Source organism: Triticum urartu, chromosome 2A, assembly GCF_056163025.1.
Source record: "Triticum urartu cultivar PI428250 chromosome 2A, HENAU_Tu73, whole genome shotgun sequence".
Classification (NCBI taxonomy): domain Eukaryota; kingdom Viridiplantae; phylum Streptophyta; class Magnoliopsida; order Poales; family Poaceae; genus Triticum; species Triticum urartu.
In genome coordinates this window covers 80,866,938-80,883,958 of record NC_141874.1, presented here as the reverse complement: position 1 = coordinate 80,883,958, position 17,021 = coordinate 80,866,938, and positions in this window count along the sequence as shown.

Genomic DNA, 17,021 nt, shown 5'->3' with positions numbered 1-17,021 from the left:
TTTGTCAAACAGATTTCTACAAAAGTTCACTTAAATGACAACATATCCTAATCGGAGCAATAGGGAAAAAAGTAAAGAAATAACATCTTTAACTAGCTAGGCACGTGGCAAGCTGGTAGTACTATCAGATTCCTTATAATGAGGGAATCTCCTTCCCACACCTATGCCTTTTGTATTCCAAGGCAAATTAAAATAAGGCATATGTCTACGGGGAGCTCTTGGCTAGTTCATTGTGACTTATTATCATAATTATTTTGCTACTCTATCTATTATGTTGTCATCCATGCCAAAAGGGAGAGGTTAAAAGGGCATTTGTGCCCTTAATTGTTTTTTTTGCTAATGACAACATAACTTGCTGTTCTAACCACATGCTTGAGTCTATAAATAGTGCTGCCACATCATGGAAGAATGCATCGATGGTTAGATATGCTCCTCAATTTGAAAAAGGTAAAAGAAGAATTTTGCTATTGGTTTACCTCGTAATATTTTAGTCCATAATAGGGCAACCACACTATCAAGAGGGGGTTCAGCATGAAGGTATTCTGGGAATGGACTACACGTACACCAAATATATGTACCTAAGTCATACAAAAATGTGCAAGGAGAGGTCCTCTAAATCTACTAGGGTACACATTTTCTGAAAACCCTAGAACCTCCGGGGTAGCCAGGAACTTCTGAGGCAAGATTCAGGCAGGTTTCGGGGCGTTGAGAGAGATTGCACAAACTGTGCAATGTCTCTAGAAACCTCAGAACCTGCCAGGAACTTCTGGGGCAAGGTTCAGGCAGCTTTCGGGGTGTTGAGAGAGATTGCACAAACTGTGCAATGTCTCTAGAAACCTTAGAACCTGCCCGAAACTTCTAGTGTTCGGAACTTCCAGGACTGCCTGGAACTTCCAGGGCTAAAAGAACCTGTGAAAATCGGTTGGATTTCCGGTGACCTTATAAATAGTCTTTCTCTTCTCCAAGAAGGTGATGACTCCATTTCTCTCACTTCCATTTTTAGAACTTGATTTCTAGGAGATCACCCCCTAGCCACCCAAAGCTCTTGATCTTTTGAGGAGTGAAGGAGTAGTGCTCCACCTACACATTCACCAAAGCAAAGGTGATTCCTCCTTGTTTTCGTGGTGAATCTTGTTACTCTCGGAGGTTGAAGACTCCTAGGTGATAGGAATGCTCTGGTGAGGAACCAAATTGTGATTTACCCCAAAAAGTTTGTGAAGGTTTGGAGTGCCTAAAGGTCTACGGTCTACCACTAGTGGTTGGGCATCACATTTGTTGTGATATCTCAAGGAGAATAGGGGCGAGCCTTCATGGTAACACCCAACCCTCCAACTGTGACTAGTTTCCCTCCAAGGAAGTGAACATTAAGATACATCCTCATCTCCAGAGTTAGGTTATTCCTAACCCTAGCTCCTTACTTGTGGTTACTTTTTCCTTGTCCTTGCGGTCGATATATCGTATTATGTTGTTTAATTTGTACTATTATTGCTATCATCTTTGCTAGAAACTTGACTCACCTTTGCAATTGTTAGGCGTACATTGACATTCACCATTTTCCTAAACTTGCTAATTAACTAGTAAATTTTGAATTTTTTTTCTATTCATCCCCTCTCTAGGTCCATGTCGATCCTTTTGGATGACATTCCTCAGATTTTCTCAGACTTGATCTTCAAGGTGAAAATCCATGATCTGCCCTTCGGTAGTTGGATCTGGCGACGATGGCGCTTGAGCGTCGTTCCCTTCCTGAAGGCATTGCTATTGGAAAACATTTCTCATTTACTTGTGATTTCAAGGCATGGTTGTTGCGGATATGGTCGTTGTTGGAGTTTGTTAATCATTGTTTTCAATGTTGCGGAGGTTTTTTACTCCACCAATGCATAACTTCGGTCTTGTATGACTTTACTATTTGCTGGTGTGATTCTTCGTGTGTGCGTAGCTGAATTTTTTTGGGGGGGGGGGGGGGGGGTTGGCTTCCAATCTATTCATCGTCTGTCATGAGCCGAAGGTAGGCCACAGTCAACACCTCCCCCTCACTGCAGCACGGAATTTTTTATTGTGGTAGACAGTCAAGAAGTCGTCGTGCTAAGGCGCCACAAGACCAACACACCAGAAGAACAACCGTCGCCGATGAGTAGAAGCATAGATAGGGAGGATCCAAACCATAGTCACAGAAACGAAAGATTGGATCCACAAAGATTCATCGATGACGAACATCGACCTAATCCTACAAGATTTTTCGGAGACACATCTCCACATGCCCTTCGACGACATTAGACACATTGCCGAAAATGAGGTCTATGTATGAGGACTTTATTCCATCCGCAATGAGCCGCCGCCCCGCCTTACCGAGAAGGACACAAACCCCAATCGACCTAAAAACACCTAAAATTGGGTAGGAACCCTCCCGCCGGCAAGGGTCGATGCCCACCATGTCTCCATGGCCCTAAGGTCATAGAAGACGAGGTGGACCAACGGCGACGTTGATGGGAGGCAGAGATACCCTAATCACCTGGGCAATTGTGAGAGGAGGAGAAGTGGTACATGTGGTCCAGAGTACTCCCTCCGTCCGGAAATACTTGTCTTACAAATGGAGTCTCTCAATTATTGCCATTGATGGTTGTGTCCATTGGTGTTAGTTATGTGCGTATCCTAACTACACATAGGTCTAAAAAGAACTACACAGAGGTTAGGTGTATGCATCCAATCGCTTTGAAAAATATGAATACCAAAATGAGGAAGGCACCATCCTAATTTGCATATTTTTATTTTCTTTTTGAGAATATATCCAATCTGCATTTTTTAGCGTATATCTTTTTTTCCTGAGAATCTTTTGAGCGTATATCCTTTTGTTTTAGAAACTTTTCAGTGTACTAGGTAATTGCCCGTGCGTTGCAGCGGGGACATATATCTTCAAACAACCATGTCGCTCTCTCTTCATCGGGTATTCCATGTAACAGCTCGTGCTGCTTCCAGCACTCACAGAATTGTTCACCAATCAATGCAAATAATTAAGGAGCACCAAATAATAAAAAGTCAACCAAATTGTTACAAAATGGTCTACAAACATAAGCATAAAATTATATATATTCAATGGTTTCTTGAGCCAACTGTAGGCTTTGCCAAGACACCCCATCATAGTGTTGTTGTGATTGGCTTTTTTACAGACTTTCACTAACATGCGAAAAACCTCTATCTCATTTTTAACAAAGGGATCAAATTATAGCATGCAAATGTGCCGGCAATTCGTTCGCACACCTAATCTGCCAAAAAAGAATGTGGTTCTCATCGGTGCTTCCATCCTATTAGAAACTCACTACAGTAAGAAATGAAATTCCTTCCTTTCTAAAGGAAAGGTGTTGGTGTAATTAGTTAACATAAACCTTGTATTACTAAAACTTCATAAGCCGCTAACAACCATATACTAACACTGCATATTTTGAGATCTTGATCTATTAGAAAGGGGAATTAATAAGATTTCATTCACAAGCATACCTTCCGGAAAAATCAAATTTTGCATGTATTACAAATTACCAAAAGAAAATAGGAAAATGGATTTGTACATGGAAACATGGGTATATGGCTATCAACACCACACACTACCATAATAAAGTTGCTTTAGGACTGAAGATTTGGCTTAGCTAAATTAATGTAAACCATTTTTTTTGCATATAAAGTTCAGATTACCAATCCCCATACAAGCTTCAATACATAAATCATGCAACACTAAATACCTGACTTATCACAATAAACATTAATATTCACTACATCTACAGTTGTTAGATCTCAATCCCAGCAGTTTTCAGGAGGCCAACCATCAATCTTACCTGCATTGGAAAATAATCAGCAGACATATCAAATCACAAAAGTAATGGACATCACACATGCATCTTCTAATCCTTTTGTTGCAACAACATCTATTAATCAATTGCTAGTGGAAACTATGACAAATACTCAAAGAGCACCCATAGCACTATATTTTGTATCGAGATGAAAGAAAATACCTCTTTTATCATATGTCCATTCAGTACCTCACGCCATGCAACATACTCACTACATTTGTTGCTTGCGCAAAGTGCAGTATGCACATGTTTTTTACCTGCAAATGCAGCTACACTTCGGAAAAGTAGTTGACTTCTGTTTGTATGATAGGTCTGCTACGATACAAGAATTAAGTTACATGCTCGCAAACCTTGTTCAGGTTGCAGTGGTTAAGCTAGGTGATGACTGGTGAGCATTGATGTTTCTTAACCTTTGTCATGGGCTCATGGCCGGTGACTCATGCCAGGAGCAAGCACAGGACACTGAAGTGGTAGCCTGACATATGGTTTATGTGTGCGGGCATAGCCTATACTTTGTGTGTGTGTGTATGTGTGTGTGTGTGGCTTTCTATAAACAGTTAAACACCCATGCTTGTTAGTGTTTCAATAGTACAGAAATAGCAAAGTCTTTTTTTTAGAAAAGGAGGATGACACACGGCCTCTGCATCTGGGAGATGCATGCGGCCACTTTATTAATTATTCTCGAGGACCTTACAAAGTATTACAATAATAGGACTGAATCCATCATCTTGGCATCATATGTCACTACTCCTATCCATATGATGAAGGAGCGCTAGCTGGGCCAAATACCCAGTCCACTCACCTAATCCTATCATCCAAAGCCAGCAGCCCCAGCCGAGCCACATACCGGGTCTGGGGCATGAACTGGTCTGACGCACTCACATGTGTCGTCGCCGCCATCTTCCATTGATCCGTCTTCAGAGCAGATATTGCTTCTACCTTGTTAGGCCACTCTATCATCGACGCCACCATGACGCCAGACAACAACCCCCTCCTGCGCGAGTCCAGCACCGCGCATCGGGCACCGAATCTCCACTGCACCACGCCGCCGAGATCCGCCGTCATCAATGTGCAGGATGAAGCACCGCTCCACCAAAAAAGCCGCCCACTGGTCCCTTGAACCCGTGTACGCCTCCAAGAATGACGCCCCAAGGAGGAAACGACACCAACGCGCCGCCGTCATCTGATCTACTGATGTAGGGTTTCCCCCAGAGGTAGCGGATAGAGGTCTGGAGCTTCTCCACGGCGAGGCCTTCAAGAAGGTAATGACACAAAAAAGTGCCGCCAACGGCGGTCTTGGCATCAGGCCGAGAACTAGGTTTTCACCCGGATCCGCTGAAGGAACCTCCATCAAGCATCGTGTGCACGGGTCGCCGCCGATCTGAGCTGCCGCACATTGAGGTCGCACCGGCCAGATCAGATCTGTCCGGAGGGCAAACCACACATGGCGCCGACCCAACCCAGGCCCTCCATGCCGCCAAGGGCCAGAGGCGCTGGGGCCTCCACCATGCGCAGCCGCCCTGCCACCCACGCGGCCCAGGACGGCCAGCACCGCCACATCCCGTCGACGGCGCGCGCCCACCAGATCCGAGCAGAACACCCCGATCCGCCGCCAAAACGGTCAGCCGCCGCTCCCTGGGGCCGCCGCCCTACAATCTAGCGCCACCGCGCCATAGAAGAGGCCGGAGGACCAGATCCATGCCGGCGTGCAGCTCCGCGTCGCATGGCGCGCCGTCCAGGGCTGACCTCCATGCGTGACGAGAGAGGAAGGGCCCGCCGCCACCGGCAACCGCATGGGCTTTGCCCGGCGGGGACGCCCGACGGCGGCGAGGGGAAGGGAGCAGGAGGGGGTGGCGGCGGCGGCGGGGTTAGGTCACCCGAGCCGCCCCCCTGGAGAGCGACGCGGGTGTCAAACCCGAGTCTCGTCACTTAGCAAAGTCTGAATTCCCCTACCCCCTTCTCTGTTCCTAGTCCTCTGTCTTCTCCTCTTCACGCATAGCAGATTGGGTGTTACAAAGTCAAAGAAACCCTACAGATCAGAGGACATAAGAACATATTTCCATATTTTCTAATGAATATAATTCACAGCCTGCTATTTCAAATATATCACATACACCATATTTCTAGGAAGTGCTATTCAAGTTCATAGTAAGAGATTAAAGTAAGTAAGCATGTGTTCACTCACCTCGATGTCAGTTGACTATCTAAAGCATCAGCCTCCCAGCATCTCTCCGTTCAGTACTGCGCGCACAGTTTGTTGCAAAGTGATCCAAGAGCACTAAACTGAAAGGGAGATTCCTGTTTTCAGATAATGAGTTCATGGTGTGAATTAACGATAACTGGTAAGTGGTAACTAAACCATACCTAGCCGGCGCCGCCGCCGGCGGAGGAAGTGGAGGAAACAGCAATGTACTGGATCCATCGCCCACCGTCCAGATCGACCCATGCACAGGAGACAACACCGGGCGCACGTCGATGCCGATGAGCTGCTAATCATGGTTGTGTCCCGGATCCACCGCCCTCCATCCAAGTTGGCTAATGCACCAATGACGAAGTGGTGGCATCGTCGCAAGAAGAGGGAAGTTACGGTCCAATAAGTTGCGTCACCGGAGACAATCAGTGTGACAAGATGAACGTGTGGTCGTCTGCGTATCTCGTCAAATAAAAAGTTGGATGTTTGAATTAGGGGGTGATTGTTGGGATAATCCAAACAATGCGTAAGTTAGTTTAAGACTGATCAACGTTGCCGGTTAATTAGTTTGGAAAGTGCACGCTTAGTAGTAGAATAGGAAAGCTATCTTGAGTTGTGGTTTGTAGTTTCCTAGTACTAGTACGTGTACGTGTGTGAGATCTCTAGTTGAATTAGGAATCTGTAGCAGAGTCCGTGTCGGTGTTGGTTTAGTAGTAAACGTCCGAGTAGGTCCTGTGTTGGAGTCGTGGCTGCACTTATATAAGCAGCAGCAGCGCGTGAGTTTTGTATCGTGAGAGAAAACCAGAAAATAGAAATAAAGAGAAAAACAAAGGGCTTGATACGGGCCCTTGGCTATCAGTTTTTGTGTGCGCGTGCGTTCTTGCTATTTGATGTGATCGATCTTCATGATGAATTTTCAATAATTGGTATCAGAGTAAGGTTCGAGTGAAGTTGTGCTTGCCTCGGGGTGGCGACCCGACTAGCGCCTCGGGGCGGGCAATACAGTCGCTGGTGTAGCGACAAGGAGGAACGGGCGATACAGTCGCTGGTGTAGCGACGAGGAGGTGCGGGCGATATAGTCGTTGGGTGGTGGAACGTCGTGGAGGATCAGGCGGTCGTCGTTCGGCGTAGCGGCGACGAGAAGGCGGTAAAGGCGCTGTCGCAAGCGAGGCGACGGGTGATTATCGTTCGACAAAACGACCTGGAGGAGGTTGACGGGAGCGATAGTGCCGAGGTGCGATGCTAGAAGATCTCGTGAAGATCGTCGTTCGGGGGGAGCGAGGAAGAGGCGACAAAGTTCCGAGCTGTCGTCAAGGTGTGCACATGAGTTCTTGTAAGGTGCGTCCAAGAGCTCAGATGTGTGAATCTTCTGCTGCAGTTGAGATGGTCACTGGCGGGGAAAATTGCAAGCGACAGCGGGTGGAAAAAGGAATGCGTGCCTTGCGTTTTCGTTCGTGGTCGCAGAGTTCTGGCGAGTTCATATACGGTGCAGATGAGTTGCATGTATATGGCAAGTTGTGTTGCCGCTGGACAGGAGGTGTCGTTTGATAAGATGTGGCATCGGCGACACTGAGAAGATATGAAGATGTGGTGGGTGAAGAGTTGTGTCTCCCCACGTACAAGCAACCGACGAGAAGATGAATATCAACGTGAAGATGGACGCGGACCAGTTAAGTTGAGTTCCTGCATGAGGTTATGCGTTTAGTCTGCATATAGCATGCTAAGATGTGGCAGCGTGGCTGGTAGTCCAAGTAATCGTTGGTTTCAGTCTATAAAAGCCGGCATGAAAAAAATGATGACGAAGTGGTGGCATCGTCGCAAGAAGAGGGAAGTTGCAGTCCAGTAAGTTGCGTCACTGGAGACAATCAGTGTGACAAGATGAACGTGTGGTCGTCTGCCTATCTCGTCAAATAAAAAATTGGATGTTTGGATTAGAGGATGATTGTTAGGATAATCCAAACAATGCCTAAGTTAGTTTAAGACTGATCAACGTTGCCGGTTAATTAGTTTGGAAAGTGCACGTGTTAGTAGTAGAATAGGAAAGCTATCTTGAGTTGTGGTTTGTAGTTTCCTAGTACTAGTACGTGTACGTGTGTGAGATCTCTAGTTGAATTAGGAATCTGTAGCAGAGTCCGTGTCGGTGTTGGTTTAGTAGTAAACGTCCGAGTAGGTCCTGTGCTGGAGTCGTGGCTGCACTTATATAAGCAGCAGCAGCGCGTGAGTTTTGTATCGTGAGAGAAAACCAGAAAATAGAAATAAAGAGAAAAACAAAGGGCTTGATACGGGCCCTTGCCTATTAGTTTTTGTGTACGCATGCGTTCGTGCTATTTGATGTGATCGATCCTGATGGTGAATTTTCAACATGCACCACACGCACCGGCTCGTCGTCAATGCCCACGAGCTTCGTTGTGAAGTCCAGGGGGAGCGCCGTGCCTAGAAACTGGTGTGTGCGCTACGTGCTACTCGCAAGCGTTGGCAGCTCGGAAGGGCGGCTAGGGTTAGGACCGGGAGGAGGGAGAGAACGCTTGCACAGATTTTTTGTGCGTACTATAAGGATGTTTCCTATTTTGCGGGTTCTTTTGTTGACTGGACAAAACCAATCGCGCATGGGGTGGAAGGCACAGGGAAAACCGGCTGCGGGAGGCTCGACGAATGGAGTCTCTCAATTATTGCCATTGATGGTTGTGTCCGTTGGTGTTAGTTATGTGCGCATCACATAAATGGCTGTGGTTTGTGTCCGTCCCCACGTAGGGTGACGGTTGGCGTGTCTTGTCCGGCGATTGCGGAGGCGATCGCGATCTGGCGAGGCGAAACCTAGGGTTCCTCGATCCCTCGTCCTGTTCCCGGTCTCGTGCGAGTCATTCTCCCTCCCTTCCCATCCACGAAAGGCCTTCTGCGCGTTCCCCTAGGGCGTGTGGTCATAATACACTTAAACCCTAGGAGGTGCAGGGGTGTGTGGGGGGGGGCGGTGGAGGAGGAGTCATGGAGGGGGTCGCTGGGCTGTTCAAGGGGTTGAAGCTCTCGGATGAGGAGAAGAAGGGAGTCAGGATCAGGATCTTGGCCAAGGAGAAGGGGAAGGAGGTGGCGGCTCAGGCGGTTGGGAAGGTGATGTCGGAGAAGCCGACGCATCCCGATGCGATCTGTCTCACGCTGGGGAAGATCTAGTGCCCAATCAAGGGGATTGATTTCAAGGAGATAGGGGTAAACAAATTCTTGTTCACGTTTCATCAGGAGACGGGGAAGAGGAAGGCGCTGGATGATGGTCCCTGGATGTTCGATAAAGATCTGGTGGTGGTGGAAGACTATATGCCTAGTAAAAGGCCGGAGGACTACAAATTCAATAATATTCCGATCTGGGTTAGGGTCGTTGATTTGCCCCTGGGTATGATGAATGAGGAAGCTGCTGAAGATATCGGAAACCTAATCGGTCGCTTTGAGGAGGCAGATACTAGAGCTGATGGTAACACAATAGGCAAGTACCTGAGGATTAAGGTGCGTATGAGTATTGATAAACCCATTATGAGGGGGTTCACTTTGAGTGATGAGTCAGAGGGGGGAAGATGCACGATAAGCAGATGGTAGTAGCGCGGACGGAGGAGGAAGAGGAGGAGAGAGGATGGTGTAGATTCGAATATGAATTTCTCCCGGACTTTTGTTACACGTGTGGTGTGATCGGACACGGGGAGAAGGATTGCTTGATCAAATGTGGGAAGGGAGGTAAACAACAGTTTGGGAGGTGGCTCAAAGCTGACATGGGGCAGAGAAGGGGTTATGCAGAGGAGGGTCTGTGGAGGAGTAGTAGTCGTAGCTCGGGTAGAGGAAGGAACTTTGGATTCAGTAAATCGGGAGAAAGGTCGGGAAGCGACAGTGACAGTTTATCATGGTGCAAAAGTGATTCGCGGTCTGGAGAGGGAAGACAGGAGGCTAAAGAGAAAGGGGAGGAGGTGACTAGTCCCCCAAAGAATGCCACTATCCCCAAACTAGGAGGAGAACCGAAGAAGCTGGTCTTTCAGGAGAGGGTTACAACTACGAAGATGGGTGGGACGGGGAAGAATGTGGGAGTTGGAGGGTCACTAACCAGAGATGTCAGGGGTACCATCAATATACCTGGCGTGAAGGAGAAGGGCGCTTAGGTCAAGGTGGGGGGAGAGGATGAGACTGTGCCGTTGGAGGGTGTGAGTAGCAGGAACCCGGAGGGCAAGAGGTATAAGAAGAAGGGTAGAGACAAGGTGAGGTCGGAGGGCAATGTTGCTAGGGAGGTGGTTCTAGGTCAGAAGAGAGGGGGAGTAGATGAGGAGCAGGAGAAGGCGGGGAAGAAGAGTAGAGTGGAGGGAGGAGAAGATAAGGTGGAAGGGAGTCAATATGTTCAGAGGGAGGAATCTCATGAATATACATCGGCCGGGTTGCAAGAGCAGCCCCGCCGGGAGCAATGAAAATTGTTGGATGGAACTGCCGGGGACTCGGGAACGGCCCGTCAGTTCGTAGCCTCCTAGATCCGGGGAGGGAGGAGGAACCCGACATTGTGTTCTTGGCGGAGACTAAACTGACAGAGAAGGAACTGGAGAGATTCAGGTGGACTCTTGGTCTTGCCCACTTGGTAGTCTGGAACCCAGAGGGGAGAAGTAGAGGAGTGGCACTTTTTTGGAAGAGGGGTGTTGATGTGACTCTGCGATCATATGGAAGGAGACATGTTGATGCAGATGTGGTGGAGGAGGATGGTAGGGTGTGGTGTTTAACGGGTGTCTATGGAGAGTCGGATGCAGAGAGGAAAGTGGAGACGTGGAGGGTAATGAGACTGGTAGCTCAACAGCATCAAGTTGGAAGACCGTGGCTTTGTTTGGGTGACATCGGATGAAAAAATCGGGGGTGCTATTAGACCGCAGCGGTACATGGATCGCTTCAGAGAAGCTTTGGAGGCCTGCGAGTTATGTGACATCGGTTACGAAGGTGACAAGTACACATGGAGGAACCACAGTAAGGATATTGACTCGTACATCTGTGAGCGGTTGGACAGGGCCACGGCAAATGCCTTATGGTGTGAATGGTTCCCTGAGTTCACAGTTATCAATGGAGCTCCTCGACATTCAGATCACCGACCAGTCATCGTTAGCACTAAAGGAGGAGGTAGGAGGATGGCGGGAGGCGGCAGAGGATTTTGATTTGAAGCCTGGTGGCTGAAAGAGGAGGGTTGTAGTGCGGAGGTGCAAAGGGCGTGGGAGCAGGGCTGTCGGGAGGGAAGTGGAGATGTAGCATCTTCTATGCGGTGTGTGGCTGGGAGAATGAGGAAGTGGGGTAAGGAAGTGGCGGGGGAGTTGGAGAGTCGCCTGAGGAAAGCGCATCGGAGCCTGGAGAGTTGCATGAGGGCTCCGGTGTCTGAGGAGAAAATAAGAGAGCAGGCGAGGTTGAGATGCATTGTGGAGGACTTAGAAGAAAAGAAGGATACCAAAGCAAAAGAGTTATCACATGTCTCATGGCTGAGAGATGGAAACAGGTGCACGCGATATTTTATGGCAGTGGCATCGGCGAAGAAGAAAGCTAACAGAATCAAGATGTTAAGGAGGGATGATGGGACGGAAGTGAAGGAAGGAGAAGGGCTTAATAACTATGTGTGCTCTTTTTCGGGACCTTTTTACGTCCACTGGTGGTCACCGCATGGATGAACTTCTGTCAAAGGTGCACCCACACGTTACTGAGGCTATGAAAGGCATGCTTTAAGAGGAAGTAATCCGAGAGGAGGTTAAAGCAGCGCTTGATCACATAGGAGATCTCAAGGCACCGGGGCCAGATGGCATGCCCTCAATTATATATAAGAAACACTGGCATTTCATGGGCGAGAAGGTTGTAGATGAAGTGATCTCGGTCCTCAAGGGGGGCCCGATGCCGGACGGATGGAATGATACTGTCGTGGTACTCATCCCCAAAGTGAAGAATCCATGTAGAATCAAGGATCTAAGACCCATCAGTCTGTGCAATGTAGTATACAAGTTATGTTCCAAGGTGATCGCGAACATGTTGAAGTTAGTGCTCCCGGATATTATATCGGACAACCAAAGCGCTTTTGTTCCTGGTCGTCTCATCACCGACAATGTACTCATTGCTTATGAACTATCGCATGTCCTACTGAATAAGAGGAGAGGGGGGATGGTATTGCGGCGGTGAAGGCGGACATGAGCAAGGCCTATGACAGAGTTGAATGGGATTTCATGCGGGCAATGCTTCTCAAGTTGGGGTTCGGCACTCGATGGGTCGACCTAGTGATGAACTATGTTACCACTGTGCATTATCAAATCAAGATCAATGGAGAGTTAACAGAGCAGTTTACTCCCACCCGAGGGTTACGTCAGGGCGACCTATCCTCGTCGTATCTCTTTGTCATATACGCGGAGGGGTTGTCGGCATTGTTACATGATGCGGAAGCAACTGGCCGAATAGGGGGTGTGAAAATTTGCCCGACAGCACCGGTAGTTTCACACCTACTGTTTGCAGATGATTCTGTGTTACTGCTCAAGGCGAAGAGGGAGGAGGCAGAGGCGTTGAGGGAAATTCTGGACCTCTATGAAAGTTGCTCGGGGCAATGCATAAACTTAGAAAAGTCGGCGATCATGTTCAGTCAGAACACCTGCGCTGCAGCAAAGAATGAAGTGAAGAACGCCTTGCAGATCCAGAGCGAAACTTGGAACGAAAAATATCTTGGTCTGCCTGTTCACATTGGTAAATCGAGGAAGAAGGCGTTTGCGTTTGTCAAGAACGCGATCTCGGGGAAGATCTATGGTTGGAAGGAGAGACTGATTGCGAAAACGGGGAAGGAAACGATAGTCACTGCGGTGGCCCAGGCTATACCCACGTTCGCTATGTCATGCTTCTACCTGACAAAGACTTTCTGTGAGGATCTTAGCTCACTGATTGGGAACTATTGGTGGAGTCAGCAAGATAAGGAACACACGACCCACTGGATAGGTTGGAATAAACTGACGACGCCAAAGACACAAGGAGGGCTCGGTTTCAGAGATATGCACGCGTTCAATGTCGCATGTTGTCCCGTCAGGTATGGAGGCTAATCCAACACCCGGTGAGGGAGTCCTGGATTAGGGGGTGTCCGGATAGCCGGACTATACCTTCAGCCGGACTCCTGGACTATGAAGATACAAGATTGAAGACTTCGTCCCGGGTCCGGAAGGGACTTTCCTTGGCGTGGAAGGCAAGCTTGGCGATACGGATATGTAGATCTCCTACCATTGTAACCGACTCTGTGTAACCCTAGCCCTCTCCGATGTCTATATAAACCGGAGGGTTTTAGTCCATAGGACGAACAACAATCATACCATAGGCTAGCTTCTAGGGTTTAGCCTCTCTGATCTCGTGGTAGATCTACTCTTGTACTACCCATATCATCAATATTAATCAAGCAGGACATAGGGTTTTACCTCCATCAAGAGGGACCGAACCTGGGTAAAACATCGTGTCTCCTGTCTCCTGTTACCATCCGCCTAGACGCACAGTTCGGGACCCCCTACCCGAGATCCGCCGGTTTTGACACCGACATTGGTGCTTTCATTGAGAGTTCCTCTGTGTCGTCACTTTTAGGCCTGATGGCTCCTCCGATCATCAACGACGATGTGATCCAGAGTGAGACTTTTCTCCCCGGACAGATCTTCGTATTTGGCGGCTTTGCACTGCGGGCCAATTCGCTTGGCCATCTGGAGCAGATCGAAAGCTAAGCCCCTGGCCGTCAGGTCAGATTTGGAAGTTTAAACTACACAGCGGACCTCCGCGGAGACTTGATCTTCAACGGATTCGAGCCGCAGCCGATCGCGTCGCACTGTCACGATGGGCATGATCTAGCTCTGCCACCGAACAGTGCCCTGGAGGCCGCACCCGCATCAGCTCCGACCCTTAATTCGGAGCCAACTGCGCCAATCGAGGATGGGTAGTTGGACATCGCCTCGGGGGCTGCAATCTCTACGGCGATCGAGCCGAACACCAGCCCTATTCTTTGCGAAGCCCGTGACTCCAAGGAGCCGGACTCCTCTCCAGACTCCGAGCCCTTCGCGCCCCTACTGATCGAACCCGATTGGGCGCCGATCATGGAGTTCACCGCCGCGGACATCTTTCAGCACTCGCCCTTCGGCGATATTCTGAATTCACTAAAGTCTCTCTCTTTATCAGGAGAGCCCTGGCTGAACTATGGTCAGCAAGGTTGGGATGCGGATGATGAAGAAATTCAAAGCCCACCCACCACCCACTTCGTAGCCACTGTTGATGATTTAACCGACATGCTCGACTTCGACTCCGAAGACATCGACGGTATGGACGCCGATGCAGGAGACGATCAAGAACCAGCACCTATAGGGCACTGGAAAGCCACCTCGTCGTATGATATATACATGGTGGACACCCCAAAAGAAGGCAATGGCGATGGAACAGCGGCGGATGACCCCTCCAAGAAGCAGCCTAAGCACCGGAGTCAGCGGCGCCGCTCTAAATCCTGCCAAAGCAAAAATGGTGATTCCGGCACGGGAGATAATAACACCCCGGACAGTGCCGAAGACAACCACCTCCAGCAAGATTCAGCACAGGAGGATGGAGAAGCCAGCCCTCACGAGAGAGCGGCAGACAGAGAGGTCGAGGATGATAATTATATGCCTCTCTCCGAAGACGAGGCAAGCCTCGACGATGACGAATTTGTCATGTCGGAGGATCCCGTCGAACAAGAGCGTTTCAAACGCAGGCTTATGGCCACGGCGAGCAGCCTCAAGAAAAAATTGCAACAGCTTAGAGCTGATCAAGATTTGCTAGTCGACAGATGGACTGAAGTCCTTGCGCCCGAAGATTATGAACTCGAACGCCCCTCCAAGATCTACCCAAAGCACAGGTTGCTACCCTGACTAGAGGAGGAAGCACCTAAACCTACATCACCAGCGCATGATGCAGCCGATCGGCCACCCCGTGGTCGCGACAGAGAAGCCTCTCGGCCCTCAACTCAAACCGCACCCCGGCGCCGCTCAAAATATACCAAGACACGGGAAAATGCGCCAGACCTGCGAGCTATATTGGAGGACAAGGCAAGGCAAACAAGATCGATCTACGGATCGCGTGGGCGCCCCATGGCACGAGACGGTAATCGTCACTCCGAATACAGTCAATCCGGCCGGGCCGAACACAGTAGACAAAACTCGTTTTAGCTGCGTCGTGATATAGCCCAATACAGAGGCGCTGCACACCCACTATGCTTCACAGATGAAGTAATGGATCATCAAATCCCTGAGGGTTTCAAACCCGTGAACATCGAATCATATGATGGCACAACAGATCCTGCGGTATGGATCGAGGACTCTCTCCTTCATATCCACATGGCCCGCGGTGATGACCTACACGCCATCAGATACCTCCCACTCAAGCTTAAAGGACCAGCTCGGCATTGGCTTAACAGCTTGCCAGCAGAATCAATTGGTTGTTGGGAGGACCTAGAAGCCGCATTCCTCGAAAATTTCCAGGGCACTTATGTGCGATCACCAAACGCCGATGACCTTAGCCACATAATTCAGCAGTTAGAGGAATCGGCCAGAAAATTCTGGACACGGTTCCTAACCAAGAAAAATCAAATCGTCGACTGTCCGGATGCAGAGGCCCTAGTAGCCTTCAAGCATAACATCCGTGACGAGTGGCTTGCACGGCACCTAGGACAGGAAAAGCCGAAATCCATGGCATCCCTCACAACACTTATGACCCGCTTTTGCGCCGGAGAAGACAGCTGGCTAGCTCGCAGCAATAACATGACCAAGAGCCCTGGTAATTCGGATACCAAGGACAGCAGTGGCAGGTTGCGTCGCAACAAGCAAAAGCGCCGCATTAACGGCGACAATGCTGAGGATACGGCAATTAATGCCGGATTCAGAGGCTCTAAACCCGGTCAGCGGAAAAAGGCATTCAAAAGAAATACTCCGGGCCCGTCCAGTTTGGACCGAATACTCGACCGCTCATGCCAGATACATGCCACCCCCAAAAAACCAGCCAATCACACCAACAAGGATTGTTGGGTGTTCAAGCAGGCAGGCAAGTTAAATGCCGAAAGCAGAGACAAGGGGCTGCATAGCCATGACGAGGAGGAGCCCCGCCCGCTGAACAACAGTGGACGGAAAGGTTTTCCCCCACAAGTGCGGACGGTAAACATGATATACGCAACCCACGTCCCCAAGAGGGAGCGGAAGCGTGCGCTAAGGGACGTATACGTGATGGAGCCAGTCGCCCCAAAGTTCAACCCATGGTCTTCCTACCCGATCACTTTTGATCGAAGGGACCACCCCACTAGCATCCGTCATGGCGGGTTCGCCGCATTGGTTCTAGACCCAATTATTGACGGATTTCACCTCACTAGAGTCCTTATGGACGGCGGCAGCAGTCTGAACCTGCTTTACCAGGATACAGTGCGGAAAATGGGCATCGATCCCTCGAGGATTAAACCCACTAAAACGACCTTTCAAGGCGTCATACCAGGTGTAGAGGCCAACTGTACAGGCTCAGTTACACTTGAAGTGGTCTTCGGATCTCCGGATAATTTCCGAAGCGAGGAGTTAATCTTTGACATAGTTCCGTTTCGCAGTGGCTATCACGCACTGCTCGGGCGAACCGCATTTGCCAAGTTCAATACGGTGCCGCACTATGCATACCTCAAGCTCAAGATGCCAGGCCCTCGAGGCGTCATCACGGTCAATGGAAACACCGAACGCTCTCTCCGAACGGAGGAGCATACGGCGGCTATCGCAGTGGAAGTACAAAGCAGCCTCTCAAGGCAATTCTTCAGTCCGGCCATTAAACGTCTGGACACCGTCAAGCGTGTCCGGAGTAATCTACAACAAGACCGCCTGGCATGTTCCGAGCAAGCGTAGCAATGCGGCCCCAACCCCAGCCCTCACGAACTTGCGAAACCAGTGTTGCGCGTACATAACTACGCTCTGGAAATACCATGGGCACAGGGGGAGGGGCACCATCAT